This window comes from Ursus arctos, unplaced genomic scaffold (assembly GCF_023065955.2).
Source record: "Ursus arctos isolate Adak ecotype North America unplaced genomic scaffold, UrsArc2.0 scaffold_11, whole genome shotgun sequence".
Lineage (NCBI taxonomy): Eukaryota > Metazoa > Chordata > Mammalia > Carnivora > Ursidae > Ursus > Ursus arctos.
Window position 1 is genome coordinate 3,799,593 of NW_026622775.1, and position 15,003 is coordinate 3,814,595.

At 45.0% G+C, this 15,003-nt stretch overlaps 1 protein-coding gene across 6 annotated transcripts in view; it reads left to right on the forward strand.

Moving 5' to 3' along the window:
- The window catches only part of SGMS2 (sphingomyelin synthase 2), a 156,981-nt gene that overhangs the window by 75,969 nt on the left and 66,009 nt on the right, over positions 1 to 15,003 (forward strand). For 2 of the 6 annotated variants that reach the window (XM_057309995.1, XM_026499145.4), the window contains exon 1: positions 1,936 to 2,197. The exons of 3 other annotated variants lie outside the window; for them this stretch is intronic. The gene's annotated coding sequence lies outside the window, so the exon portion shown is untranslated. Of the gene's footprint in view, positions 1 to 723; positions 1,784 to 1,935; positions 2,198 to 15,003 lie in introns of those variants that run through there. One more of the 6 variants, XM_026499142.3, reaches the window with a different exon arrangement.

Below are 15,003 nucleotides of genomic sequence, written 5' to 3' on the forward strand. Positions count from 1 at the left end.
CCTTGTTTATACTTATCTCCATAATGTCCAAATATTTGAACATTATAAAGTGGGGAGCCAGTGGGATATTCGCCCAAATTTGCCTGTGGCTACGCACTTGAATCTAGTCCCTCTGTGTTACCACTGGACAGAATATTCAAGCTCCTGATTAGGTCTGTGATTCTCTACAAAAAATGTTGGTTTGAATTTCCATTTACTTTGACTGCATCCCAGCAAACCAATCTATTTGCTATTGTCTTCTGGGCAAAATGCCTGGGCTTTGTAAAATTGAAAACGAACTCCTACTGAAAAGGAAAAATAAACCCAAGGAAAATAAACTTCAATTGTTGGTGTTCTCTTCTGGGTTCTTACCTTTCCGTAGCTTTTTTTTTTTTTTAAGATGTATTTATTTATTGAGAGAGAGAGAGAGCAGGGGATTGGCAGAGGGAGAGGAAGAGAGAGAATCTCAAGCAGACTCCCTGAGGAGCGTGGAGCCGAGGGTGGGGGGGGGGGGGGGGACTCCATCCCACAACCCCCAGACCGTGACCTGAGCTGAAACCAAGAGTTAGAAGCTCAACAGACTGAGCCACCCAGGTGCCCCTTACCTTTCTGTAGCTTTAAATGAGTGCATTTTCCACAACAGTGATGCTGAACCTTTGATTTGTTTCAGGAGCATTTTCATTTGGGGGAAACTTCTGTAGTGGCCTCTCAGTGGTGTGTTTTGCGGCTGCCCTCCATATTTTTTTTTTTTGTTGTTGTTACAATAGTTTTTAATTACCACAGATAAATGATTGTTTACCTACATGCTTTCTGCAATAGGCACCTAGAGATGCCACTGGATTATTTTTGTTTATTATATGGAATCACCCATAAGCCAGTGCAAATTCTAAACATCATTACCCTGTCCAGAAGTAGAAATGAACATAAAACATTTGTCATTTAAATTCAATAAAGTTTTGGCCACATTCTAATTCATCCCAGTTAGAATCTGAGACTGCCATTGTTTACTTTGAAAACTGCCCAGCAGGTGTATGAATAGCAACTCCAAGAAACAGAGAGCCTTGACCATTTTTTTAGGAAGGCAACACCCTTCTAAAAACATAACTGCTGAGCTCATCAAAGAAACCACACGCCCCAGCGCCTTGTGCTCCAAAAGCCGCGGAAGAGCACAATGTTCGGTGGAGCAAAGAACTAGTCTTTAACTGTTTATTTTGGTTACGGTCGCTTGTCCTTAAAGAGAAGCAAATCAATTAACAGGACGAATGACATGGTAGTTAGTCACCGAAGGGGAAGTATTATTAGCCTCATTAACTTGGAGCACCTTCCGGCTCACACCTAGAGTTACCACCGAGCGGACCTCTGACTACCCCTGCCAGGCAACCTTGTGAGGTTTGGAAACCCACCTCTTGGACCTAGGCCTGGGCTACACCCTTTGAATAACCGCGGGTGTCCCCAAGCCCACTCACACCGACGTCAAGAAGCAGTTTCTGAATCAGCCACGGTATGGGGTGGGGGATCCCTTCCCGGCCCCATCCTTAAAAGTTGCCGGGAGTGGCACCCAGGGAACTTTCCCAGATTGAGCTCCGTCACCGCTCCGGGAGGTCTGCTCCGGGCCTCAGGCTTTCCGCCGGGAGCCAATCGGCCCAGCCTGCCAAGCCCCTCCTTCCCTGCACCTTTAATGGCTGAGAGAGGGGAGGGTCGGCTGGGATTTTCTTCTTAAGAAGTCGCACCGGTTTGTCGAGCTCGGCTCTGCGCCTGGACAGCCACAGCAGCCGGAGCGGGCGCTGCCGCCACCCGGCCGCGGGTGAGTCACTGTTTGGAAATGGAGTGGGCGGGCGAGGGTGTGAGAGAATGAATGATGTCAGGAGCGCGCAGGGCGGCGGGGGGGAGAGCGGGCCGCGGGGCCGCGGTAAACAGCGAGCGCCGCGCCGCGGGCCGAGCGGGCGGGGACACCCCGCCCTCGGCGCGCACTGAGCCGTCCTCGGCCGCCGAGCCGGGCCCGTGCTGCAGCGCCGCCGGCAGTGGCCTCGGGGGGCGGCGGCCGCGGGAGGGACCCGGAGAGCGGCTTCCCTGGCGGGGCCGCGGCGAGACCCCGAGCAAACTTTCTAGCGGCTGCGGCCCGGGGGTGGCTGCGGCAGCGGGCTCCGTCCCCGAGCCGGTCCCCGCCCGGGAGCTGGTGCCTTCGGCTGGGAGCGTCGGGAGCCCCAGCTGAGAGCGGGTAAGGAGCGCCCGGAGGGGCCGGGGAGGAGATGGGGCTGAGAAGCCGCGCGGCTGGCGCAGCGCGGGGAGGGGAAGGTGGATGGCGAGCGCGGACGTGGCTCTAATTCGGCCCCCGCGCGCCCCGCCCCAGGGCATCCTTCGTTGGTGTTGCCTGGTAGGGGGGTGGACGTGTGGCTGAGTCTCCTTGCTCTGAGCTTTCGTCTCATTCATTTGCAACCATTTCGGGGAGCTCGGTCCTGGAGTTGAAAGGACACAGATTAAACCATACCTTGTCCAGAGCCACTCCGGAGGGCAGGACTGAAGTTCAGGAGGTGGAGGGACTGCCTTTTTCTCCTCTGGGAACCACTTACTGACGATGTGTGAACAGCAGTAGTCCAGCCCTGGGCTGCCCACCCGGGAAACCTTTCAACGTTTGGCATTCCCGAGCCGCTCTGCTTAAGGAAAGGGAGGATTGATTTCTCCACGCGAATGGGTGGGAATGGACCTGTCTGCCTCTCCGAGATACGGATAATCCTCAATAACCCGCGGCCACCTCTTGAAACAACTCAAATGTTCTGTAATCTTTTCTCTTTTCTATCTTTGCCATTCTTCTCTTTCATCTCGTCTGTTCTGATATGACCTCAAAACGTTTTGACGTGTATGCTAAATTTCGAAGAGATTCAACTGTTTAGTGACTCTAGGTTAGGCGTGGATTTTGAATTTAAACTTAACTTTGCAAATCCTTGGTGTCACTCGTAGTCTCATATATTAACGGTGGGTTGTCAGTCACACGAAACACTGACTCAGTAAAATGGGACTGTAACTACAGATGATAGTAATGAGGGTTTTAGAGCAAGAAAGACCTATCATAATGTCTGGCACAAAGTAGACCCCAACCAATTGCAACTGTTTATGTATAAATCATGGTGTGTTCCAGAGCTGGCATGGGTGATACCCAATTAATTTTCCTGCTTATAAACTTGGTGGGCTGAGGTTTCGCGTGGGAAATCCTGTGGCAAGTTCTTGGTTCTTCACGAAATTAAACGTTTCATGGTGGACACGTGAAAGGGTTTTCAGTGGAACCGTTTAAATAGATTCAGAGCAACTGGGCAAGTGGCAAACCTGGGATTTGGAGGAAGAGTGGACGGGCAGACAACTCTTAACCGACCCCCCCCCCCCCCCCCCCGCCGAAATAAGCAGTGCAGAATTTCCTTTTTATAGTCCTTTCCTTGGTTTGTCGCTAGTCTTACCTCACAGTACCCTTCGGTTGAAGTGTTGTTTTACGAGTTAATATTTAATTTGGTTTCTTTAGTTTTCATTTTTAAGTAAAGCGGGTTGACTTAGGAACCTGAGGGGAAACACTGGACACCATTGGGTTGCTGCCTCCTGGCCTCAGTTTCTCTTCTCCTGGGATCGTATAAAAGCCCGAGGAAATATTTGGAAGGATAGGAAGTATTTGCTCGGGTATTATTGAAAACATTTGCTCTTAACCATATCTACAACAGCGTTTAGGGTCAAAGGTCACAGGAAATTTTTCATACCACATGATGTGGAAAGGTCTTGGGCTTTGGAATCCAGGAGACCTGAGGCTATCTGGGTGGTAACTTACTTGCTGTATAAACGCTTGGATTTGGGAGGGACTTTAAGCAAAATACAGGGCAAAATAGAAATAATCTTGCCTCTATTAAAATAGACAGTGGAATACAGATGGGAACTTTTTCTTCTTTAAAGAAGTGATACTTTGAAGTGAATTTTTTTTGGGGGGGAGGTGGTGGCAATTACTGAGAATTCTACAGTTTTGCGCTACAGTAGCCTACCCACCTTTCCCTAGTTCTCTTATGGAGGAGTTGAAGCCTCTAACCTGAACTATCAGACATTTATTCACTTCATTGCGTTATTAAACATTTAGTGAGCAGCTGCTATATTCTAGCCACTGTGCTAGGTCCTAGTGACACTAACTTGAAGGAGATTTTGTAACTGTCCTTGAAGCTTACAGTCCAGTAAAGAGCGCCCCTTGCCTTTGATCATGGAGGGGGGGGAAGGGAGCCAAAAATGAGGAGAGGATGGGGAATTGGGAGGAAAGCAGAAGTGAGTTGGCTCCCATAGGCTGCCTCCCACTGGTAATGCAAGATCCAGTGGCATTACAATGAGTCCTGAATTGGGACTCATAAATCCTTACGGGGATGAACAATGCAAATATGCTTTGCTATGACCAATTAAAAATATTAGAGACAAGTTAGGCCGTTAAGTTAAGATAATTTTAAATGAACCCCAGAGCAAACTTGTTTAAATGAAATCTGAAGGGTAAATTCAGCTAAACCAAGATTTATTTACTGTGAGCAAAGCACTATGGTAGATTTTTAAGAAGATAATCACTGTGTGAGAAAATTCCAATTTGTTAAATTTTCCCTGTATATTAAGTAGTATATCACTTATGGAAGTTTAAAAGTACAGATTAAACAAACCAGCAGTCACCCAGAAAATCACTTAATGTTATATCCTCAAATTCTTTTTCACCCCTGTGAGGACATATTACACAAAGAGCTAACGTGTGTTGAGAACACTGATTGAGAGAAATTAAATAACTCTCCTGAGGTTGCACCTGCTAGAGACTCATCCTCTGCAAAATCGAGCTTGTTCCCTACATACATGTTTTCTAACTTGCTTTTGTTCATCCAAAGATGGACATCTTTATTACTAAAATACTCTTATATAGCAGCTTTTATAGTTTTCTAATCTATGGCTGCATCCCAACTGAACCAATCGCCTATTTTGGGACAGTTAGTTTGTTTCCAATTCTACTATTTTAAGCAACTGTGCACTAAGTATCCTTCTAGCTGTATCTATGTATATATCCATGATGATTTTGGTCATTCTGCATTTTAAAAAATGAATTATGTTTAACGTAGCTGCCTTTTTTCTTTTACCATATTAATTCGAAAACTTTCTCTTTAAAATTTAAGAGTTTTAATTTCTGTGTTCCTTTAGTATTTCCCAGAAGATTTCAGCAATAGGACCAACATTCTCTGTGGAGCTGCACAATAGGTCAGTAGCTCATTACGCAAGGGATTTATCTGATGAAAACAGAACACACAGGCTTTCTTAAAGAGGTATTTGGGCTTGTATTTTGTTACTAGCCATAAAGCTCAACTCTTGTGGGCAAATAGAGCAGAATGGAGCAGTGCTAATTTTGCTAGGTAGCTCTTTAAAAGAAATTCTACTTCTATAACTTGCCTTGTTAGTACCCAGAAAGACGGACAAGTTAAAAATTTCAGACATTGCATTTAGCAGATTTATCACTACACTGGGTGTAGCCCAAGCTCCATCACTTTTAAATAGGTCACCTTTTTAAAAATCTTATGCATTTGTTGTTTGATCTCTTGAAAAGCTTATCATTGGTAAAGCATTTTGGGGTTGATTTAATGAACGTGCAATAAATTTCCATTCGCTAATTTTCATTATAGGTATAAAGCATTTCTTCATTTAAGTATTCTCAAGTTTTATGATAATATCATACCCTCTTTGCTGCCCTGAGTCAGAATTTAAATTTTGCTTTGGGTTTATATTTCCATTTCCAGTGCTAGTCACTTTATCCTCACGGTTTTGATCAAGGATGTTGGATTATGAGTAGTGGTCAGTTTAACTTATTCATAGAGAAACTCAGATCAGTTCTATTTATTAATTTCTAATGACAACTTGTAATTTAAAGCAGAATGTAAAAAAACAGGTAATAGAATGAAAGTATAAAAAGGGGGCACCTGGGTGGCTCAGTCGGTTAAGTGTCTGCCTTTGGCTCAGGTCCTGATCCTGGGATGGAGCCCCGCATCAGGCTCCCTGCTTAGTGGAAACTGTTCTTCTCCCTGTCCCTCTGCCCCTCCCCCACTCCCCCACCCACGCCCGTTCATGCGCTCTCAAATAAATAAAATCTTTAAAAAGTGTAAAAAGGGTAAGCTGGTTGGTTTTCCCTGCTACCAAGCCCTAATTTGATGATTTGCTTACAATTTAAGATTCAGCTCTATAATTTTGTGTGTTAGTTTGATCATGTCACTTAAAATTTTCAAACCACACTTGGCGCATTCTTAGATTTTTTTTTGTTTAAGGAGCATTAAGTGGATTGAGTGTTGTATATGTACATCTTTTCTTTCAATGTATCCCTCCGTACTATTAAAAAAAAGTAAAACCACGTATTAAAATTGTTCAAGAGGAGGGGATGAAAGGAAATGAAAGTAACACATTCAAAGCCAAAGTGTCAGAAAAGACTGCCAGTTACTAAAAGTCAAATCAGGTGAAAGACTGTGGAAGGGCCCCTTCAGGTAAATGTCACTACTCTGCCTGGTAGTGCCTGTGCTGAGGTTCATTCATCGTGATACATTTCAATTGTGGGAAGACAGATGCCCAGTTGTCAGGGCTAGCCTCAGGCAGAATTGAGAGGCGCTGAGATGCCCACCTTTGGGCATCCTTGACTCTTAAGTTTACCTGGCAGTACTTGCTTCACCTAGAAAGGCTCGATGAGTATCCCAATAAAGGCAAATTGCTCTCCAACTGAAACTGTGAAACTGGAGGGATCATATTTATGGAGAATTGCGGGATGCATGTCAACCCCTGGAATTTAATTACCTCTTTTTATTAAGATGATTAGAAATGCAAAATCCATGATAAGAATTAAACTCTTGAAAAGCTTTTCCACAAATGGGAAGCAACTGAAGGGAGGAGGAGCCCTAGACGTGGAGAGAGCATTGCAGAAACAAGGATGGGAACGTCCTCTGGGTTCTCCCTAATCCTGAGGCCTGCTGGGAATTGGCTCCTCCTCTTGGTACTGGGGTCCTGAGCGATCCTGGAGGGGCTGGCCGGGCAGGGGTGCAAACGTATGTCAGAGGCCTCCTTGGCCTGTTCCGCTGATGAGACTCATCCTGGGAAGGCACCCCTTAACACACATGCTGCTGGACACTCCACTGGAAGGGGTTAAAAATTACTTTCAGTAGGTAATCTGATCTAACATCTAGAGAAAACGTGAAGGAATGAGTTTTCATTTAGGGGTAGGGAAGTGGGTCAAAGAAAGAATACGTGGTTTTGGATCATGGACCACTTAGCTCATGGAGGTGCCCTGGAGGCAAACCTTTAGATGGCAGTCCGTCTCCAAGGAGAAGACGAGTTCTCTCAGGAAAATACTTGCAGCCGTAGTTGCACGTGAAGCCAAGCCTTTGAAACAGAGCTGACCCTTCAGGCTTCATCACAGCCAGAAGCTGGACCGAATCTGGTAAAGTAATAATGGTTAAATAAGGGGAGAGGCTCTGAGATAGCGTTTTTAAATCCGCATTAGAACTTCTCTTCATCTTCGGACTGACCTGCAAAATAGCAACTGTGCGCTCCCCACTGTGGAGGTGGGGAAACCATTTTTAGAAAGGTTAACGTACTCGAGGCTGCAGAGCTGTAGGAAGTAGAGCAAGGGTTTTGAAGGGAGGGCCAGCTGATTCTGGTGCCCCCACTGCCCGACGTCCCCCAAGGCTTTCTGTAATCTTTCCACTCGCTCTGGAGATATGGTGGTTTGGGGGCGGGGTAATATATTTTAATATGCGATTGTATGTTTACCATGCAATGCTTATCTGGTCTGTGCTGATTCAAGGTCATGAAGGAATGCCAGAGAGATGAACACACACAGGCTTAGGCCCACCTGGACAAATGCAAATCTCAGAAAACAGGAGCAGCTGTGTGAAACACATGGTCTCAGGGCCTCCTAAAGAAAGACCCACTCATCCAGGAGGACAGTGGGGTGTTGTGAGTCCCAACACCACTGCTCACCACTAGATGACCTTGGGCAGCTTCCTCAGATGAACCTCCATTTCCTGGCTGTAAAAGGGGAATAAAATATTTATTTCATAAGGTGACCTTATGACGTATGAAATTTTGTGAGTAAAACACTGAGGGTAATGCTTGGTTGATATAAATACTCAGTGGCTTAGCGTTCATTGTTTTTATTTTTGCATACAAACTGCATCTCTAACTTTTAAAGACAAAGTGTTCAATCCTATTACCTCAATCAAAGTATCTCTCATTATTTCTTTTGTAACAGAACAGCCGCTTGGCACATCATGCCTGTTGCTGGTAGGGTCTGAAGGTCTGGGTCCTGTCGGTCAAGGGGGTTAAGGTAAAATCATGGAAGTTGTTTGTACACTGCCATTGAATTCGAGAACTTTGATAAGAAGTATATCACATCAGCTGTGAGTGCAGAAAAGCTTTCAAAGCGGCAGTCGCAATATGCCAGGCCTAGATGCCGGGAGCACTCACGTAGCACAAGTGCCACTGAGCCTCGCAGAGCTCAGCCTTCCGAGGAGCGTTGTACCATGAGCACCACTGTCCCAGAAAGTGCCCGGGGCCGTTAAGAATCACAGACCCCACTGTCCTCCCCGATGCTGTGAGTCTTTCTTTAGGAGGCCCTGAGACAGTGTATTTCACACAGCTGCTTCTGTTTTCTGAGATTTGCATTTGTTCTGCAAGTTGTTTAACGTCCAGTTATGACCCCCCCCCCAGTAGCTACCAAACTTTAATAGCAACAGAGGGCATTGTTTTTGTTAAATATATGTGTGTGTGTGTGTGTGTGTGTGTGTGTGTGTGTGTTTATGTGTATGATATATCCTCTATGATGGATTGGTACGTGCCGAGAAGTACACTCCCTTGAAATATAGTTTGATTGGCAAGTTAGAAGCAGCAGGCAGGAACATTTAAAATTATATTTACCAAATACTGAAAGCACTCACTATTTGTCAGGATTTCTTCTGAGCGCTTAGAACTTATTTATTTACATCTGCCCCAAACACTCTGAGGTGCATATTATTATCCCCATTTAAGGCTCCCCATTTGAGATAGAAATATTAAGTCACCTGCCTAAGGTCACACAGCTAGTGTGAGGCAGAATCAGGTTTTGAAAGCAGACAGTTTGGCTGCAGAGTTGAACCACCACACTGTTGATTATAGAATCTAGCATGTATGTCATAACGTGGGTCCCCGTTGTGTCCTTACATGTACAGTTTTATCAAAGGAAATATCACACCTGTCTAAACATGCCATCAAATCCCTGTGATTTACCATATGGAGGGTTAAAATAGGTCCTATATTTCACTATCAGGATTGAAAGATAGCAATGCTTAAATTTCAATATGGTATGTCAAACATCTTTTTAAAAGATTTTATTTGAGAGAGCGAGAGAGCATGAGTGCGACAAGGGGCAGAGAGAGGGAGAAGCAGACGCCCTGCTGAGCACGGAGCCCCATGCGGGGCTCGATCCCAGGACGACAGGCAGACGCTTAACCAACTGAGCCACCCAGGTGCCCCTCAAACGTTTTTCTCTAAAAATTTCTGAGTGTTCAGTCAGGCTTGGTGTTGCGTCTGGGAAAGAAGTATATTCTTCCATCCCCCTGATTAGTGCATCAGCTCAGCAAGAAGATCTGCAGTCTTATGCCTGCTACTCTAATGATATTTATTCTTTAAGTTTTAGGGCTTTCACCTATTATAGTTGAAAGAGCAGCTTGTACATGTGAGGTTTCATTGACTGTTTTCTAATTAGTATTGGAGATGGTGGTAGGCAGAGTAATGGCCCCCCCAAAGGTTTCACATCCTAGAAACTGTATCCAGAAACTGTATCCCTTATGTTATATGGCAAGAGGGAATTAAGGTTGCTGATCAGCTGACATTACCATATGGAGATTAGATGGTTGGTCCCAGTGGAAAAGAGAAGCCCAAGAGTCAGAACCAGAGAGAACTAATAGAGCTTCGAGTTTAAAAAACTCAAAGACCATTGCTGGCTTTGAAGCTGGTAGGGGGCCACGAGCCAAGGCGTGTATGATTTCTAGAAGCTGGAAAAGGCTGGGAACTAGAGGCTCCCTGGGGGCCTCCAGAAAGGAATGCAGCCCTGCTGACACTTGGATTCTAGCCCAGTGCAACCCATTTTGTACTTCTGACCTCCAGAAGTTAAGAAAATAAACGTGTGTTGTTTAAACCACTGACTTTGTGGTAACCTGTTATAGCAGCAAAGGGAAACTAATAGAGTTACCAGAACAATCTGCATTTGGTTCTGCTCCTTAGGTCAGCCCCGGGAAAGCTGCTTAATCTCATGATTTCTTGTTATGGGTACATCAAGTGTAGCAAGTGTTTACGTTTGGAGGGCTGTCCTAGTTTACATGCAAATTAACCCCTTTGGGGTAGAGGGAGTTAACTTGATATTCTATATTTTTACCCCTTAGCAAATGTTTAAAATGCCAGCACCAAGGTTTCAACAAAAAAAAGTCTATGGGTTTTGGAGTAAGTGGCGCCCCCTTAGGCCTTTCCCATCAGAGCTGCTGGACAGAAATGTGACTGCACCCCACGGAGTGGTCATCACCACCCTGCATTGATTTGGGGGTGAGATGATAGTCTAAATGTAGTGGAGCTGATCACTTGAGTTTTGACTCCAGGTTCCCTTTAATTTTTTAAAATTTGCTCTTTGCTTATCTAGCAATGTTAGTATGCATTCTCTGAGAGCAAGGATATGTCTATGCAAGGACTTCCCAAACTATAACGAATTAAATAAAAGATGGTATTGTTCATTGAATCATCTATAATAAATATCCAGAGGGTTATAGGCCCCCCAGGTAGGTGATATCTTGGACTCAAAGAATCAATTATTGATATTAAAAATTAAAAATAACAATTTTAATGGATGGGGTTTTCTTTTTTTTTTTTTTTTTTAAGGAATCCTCCAGTAACTAATCTTACATTGTGATTTGGAGACAACTTCCATTAATTAAGGGTCTCTCCTTTGTACAATGTAGAAATAGCAGCAGTGTAAGGAATAAAATCTTGGGAATTTTCCCATATAAAAAATGAAATAAGGGCTAATGTAAGAGTTTTAAAAATAATTTTAAAGAAATATGGGTGGAAAATTAGCTGGACGGCATAAATATATAAATGGCAGTTTCTGGGGGGAAGAGACTGCCTTGTATAGAAATATTTTAAAAATTGGAAACTCCTAAAACCCACAGAGATAGGACGTTTTCATATTTGCATTTCCTTTAAATATACCTTTTCTAGATTTGGAGTCACTTTGTTAGTTTAGGGGGGAAATTATAGATGTATAAAAAAAAGTAGGATTGATTTCCTCTTATAAATGTGAAGGTTTGGAAAAAACTCAAAACGATATGGAGGAAAGAAAGTTTTGGCCTGTGTTCTAAAATGCTTTGGGAGGAGATTTTTCTAGGCCTCACTCCTCTCATCTAGGAACTTCCTGGGCCTTGGCTTTGGGGGTGCAGGGTTCCTATATGACTCTTGACTCATTTGCTTGTACTTTATCCTAAACAAGTAATTCTCAGTGAATAGTTGGCTTTTCCCTGCCAGTATCTCCATAGCAGAATGAGGACGTCTAGGTTATGTGAGAGCCTAGTAACCTTCGCTCGTACCAGAAGGTATGGATCCCATCTCCTAGCCATCATTGATAAGTTAATAGACTGATGTTTTCTGTTGCATCTTTCGTTAGTATGAATCAGCTCCTGAGCTTCTCTCTCCTGGGTGAACTGATCAAAGAGTTTCTGGGCAAAGACCAGACCTGGGACCACTGTGCTGCCCCCCCCCCCCGCCCCCCAGCAGGTAACCATCCACTAAGAACCCAGGGTTATCCAATGCAAATATGCGTGAGCCACACACGATAGTCACATACGTGATTTGAATTTTCCGACAGCCTCATTTTTTTTACAAGAAGTTAAAAGGTGTAATTAATTTTAAGAACATTTTAATTCAATATATTGAAATGTTATATTTCATATTATCAATTATGATCAGTCTAAAAATTTTTGACATGTTTATACATTTTTTTTCCTAAATCTTTGAAATCCGGCATGTATCCTGTCCTCACACCGCATCTCTACGTGGATTGGCCACATCCTGAGTGCTTAGTAGCCACGTGTGGCTGGCAGCTACTCTGCTGTGTAGCTCTGACCAGCTCTGTCCTCAAGCAGCAATCCCCTCTGTGAATCTGGAGAGAATTCTTTAAGAGTTGCCATCCAGCGATTCTGTTGTGTTGTATAAATACTGAATGATGTCATGGAGTCACCTTGGTGAGCACCAGGGAAATCTGGTTCTGGTGCCTTTTACTAGAAAGAGTGAACAGGCTGAATGGTACCGTGGAACATGTCTCTAAGGTTATCTGTGACGTAAATGTGTGAATTTCGACCTCAGGAGGGGTGCCTGGGCCTATCAAAGAATTATTTAGATAATTAAGCCCATGCGTGCAGAAAAGATGACTGTGATACCATGGGATGTGTGTGTCGTCTGGCCTGGCCTCAGCCCCCGTGCTGAACGTCTCTCACCTCACTGTCCGACCTGTTCATCTGCCACCGTCTTTATCCTGTCCTCACCCTGTTTGTATGCATAATGCTGCTCACCAGTTATGCCCTTGCTCAGTTGCTTATTGTAACAATTTGAGAAGCAAGCCTCCTGTAAAACCTAGATGACAGAAATCATTACTTGATATCAAATATCCATCTGCCAGGAACTCTTAAGATGAGAATATAAGAAGGCCCAGGCACGGTGTGAGAGGGAGAGAAGGGAGAGGAGGAAGGAAGGGAAGAGTGCAGTTCTGTGTGGGAAAATAACTAAAAGCAAAGGGTTTCATAGCAAAAAAATCCCCAGCTACTGGGCAAGCCACTGCAGTCACGAAAGTCTCAAGATAGGTTGCTTTGGGTTTCATTAATGTATTGACTGATTCAAATACCTCCACGACACAGACGGTTGAGACATACTCCCAAGCCCTCTTCAGTTCCTTCTGAAATTAATAACATCCAACACAACGTTTGGAGCACTTGCTACGTGCTGCACTTTATTCTTGATTCCAGGGATTCCGTGAACAGGAGTCAAGGTTTCTACCCTCATGCAGATTGTTGGAGTTTATGTGTTGAGAGAAGAAAAGATGCTGCAAAGAGAGGTTGAGCAATGTAAGCAAGTAAGACCACTACATAAACAAGGTGAAGTTCAGAGTTGGACCCGTTCTTCGAAGGCAGCACGGTCACCTGGTGGAGAGTGACTGGGAAAGCCTGCGCCCGTGCAGTAAGGAGAGAGGTTTGTTAGAAGCAGCGGGGCTTGCACCGAGGTGTAAGGGATGAGAGGGAAGGATGCGTGCCGCAGCCCGGGGAGGAGAGTGCTTGGTCACACAAGGAGTGGGAGGGAGAAGTGGCGAGGCCCGCGGGGTCAGGCGGGGTGGGGCTTGCAGACTTTGTAAGGAGGATGAACCTTCTTGCCAGTTCAGTGAGAAGGTGTCCCCAAGTGGTCTAAGAAGAAGCGGGCGTGATCCGATTTACATTTGTGACAGCTCTGGCTGCTGGGCAAAGAAGGACGGAGAAGTGGCCAAGAGTAGAAGTGGGATAAGTTGAAGCTACTGCCTGGGCAGGGATGCGGCCAGCAATAAGGGGGCGAAGTTGCAGAGGGAGAGCCCTGGATGGATTGGAGAGGGATGGAGGTAGGATGGACAAGACTTACAATGAAGTTTGGGTGAGTGATCCGAGAGAGTAGGAGAAGTCCAGCAGGACTTCCAGATGGGCGGTGCGTGCGAGGGTTGTAGGGAATAGAGTTCTGTTCTGGCCATCGGTTAGCTTGGGTTGCCTGTTAGTCCTTCCTCATGGAGACAGATGTCAGCCAGCAGTGACTGAGAGACCTCCATTCAAGGGTGAGGTCGGGGTGCGAGCTGTTTGGGGACTCTGCAGTCACCTAGAGAGATTTCACAGGCAGAGAAGAGAGACGGAGGTCAGGCTCCAAGCACTAACAGTTGAGAGATCAAGCAGGAGACCTTGGTGGAACAAATGAGACAGGAGGAGGACCAGAAGAGAGGGGTGTTCCAGATGCGGACAGAATCGGGTATCTCGAGCAGGATGGAGTAATCAGTTCTGTTGTAAGTTCTTGAGAAGTTGAGTAAGAGGAGAACACAGTATTCTCTGGGTTTACCAATATGGAGGATTCTTTCAGATGGTGATCTTGTTTTTTAAAGAAGTGACTGAAAGCACAAATGAATTGACCTCCAGCGTCTCCTGCAGGGAACTTTCCTCACTCTCTCCCTTTTCCACAGCATCCCTGCGGGCTAGGTGTTCTCTCTTTGTTTCGGAGTACTGAGGCCTTTCTCTGTTACTGGACTACCATATGTAACATGATTTTCTGGTGAAATTAGGTTCTTTCATACTGAGCTCCTTAACAGCAAAATTTATAGGTTTTTGTTTGTTTTGTTTTTTGTGTTTCTTAGCATGATGCAGACACTCAATATATGTTTTCTGACTCAGTGCATTGAGTGTTTTCTGAATCAACGTGTTTTTGCTTGTGTTATTTACCCCTGTGTTGTGGCAGGCAGAGGCCAATGAAGAGCACAGGTTTTTAGATTCTCAGTCTGCTGTCCTCTGCCTTCCACGGCCATGATCTCGCTGGGCTGAGATTAGCTTTTGCCCAGGGTTGCCACCCCCCTCATCTATCCCTCTGCTCCTCCCCGCACACCGCCTGCCAGTGGCTGCTTTGGAAGGCTTCCTTAGCTCTGGTCTTCCCTCTGGTCCTCTCTTCTTAGCCCTTTCCCTCATACCTTGTACCTTCTTGGGAGCCACATGCAAACACCTGGGCAATCACTTCCCTATTTCAGAAACTGCATCTCTTCCCCACCTTCAAATTCTTTGGATGCAGTCATCTGCAATTACTCCATACAATTTACCACTTTCACCCCATTGCATTCTTATGCATCTTAAAGGCCTCACAGCAACTGATTATAGCAACCTCAAAAGGGTTCTTTTTAGCAATTTTTTTCTTTCCTTTTTTTTTCTTTTTTTTTGT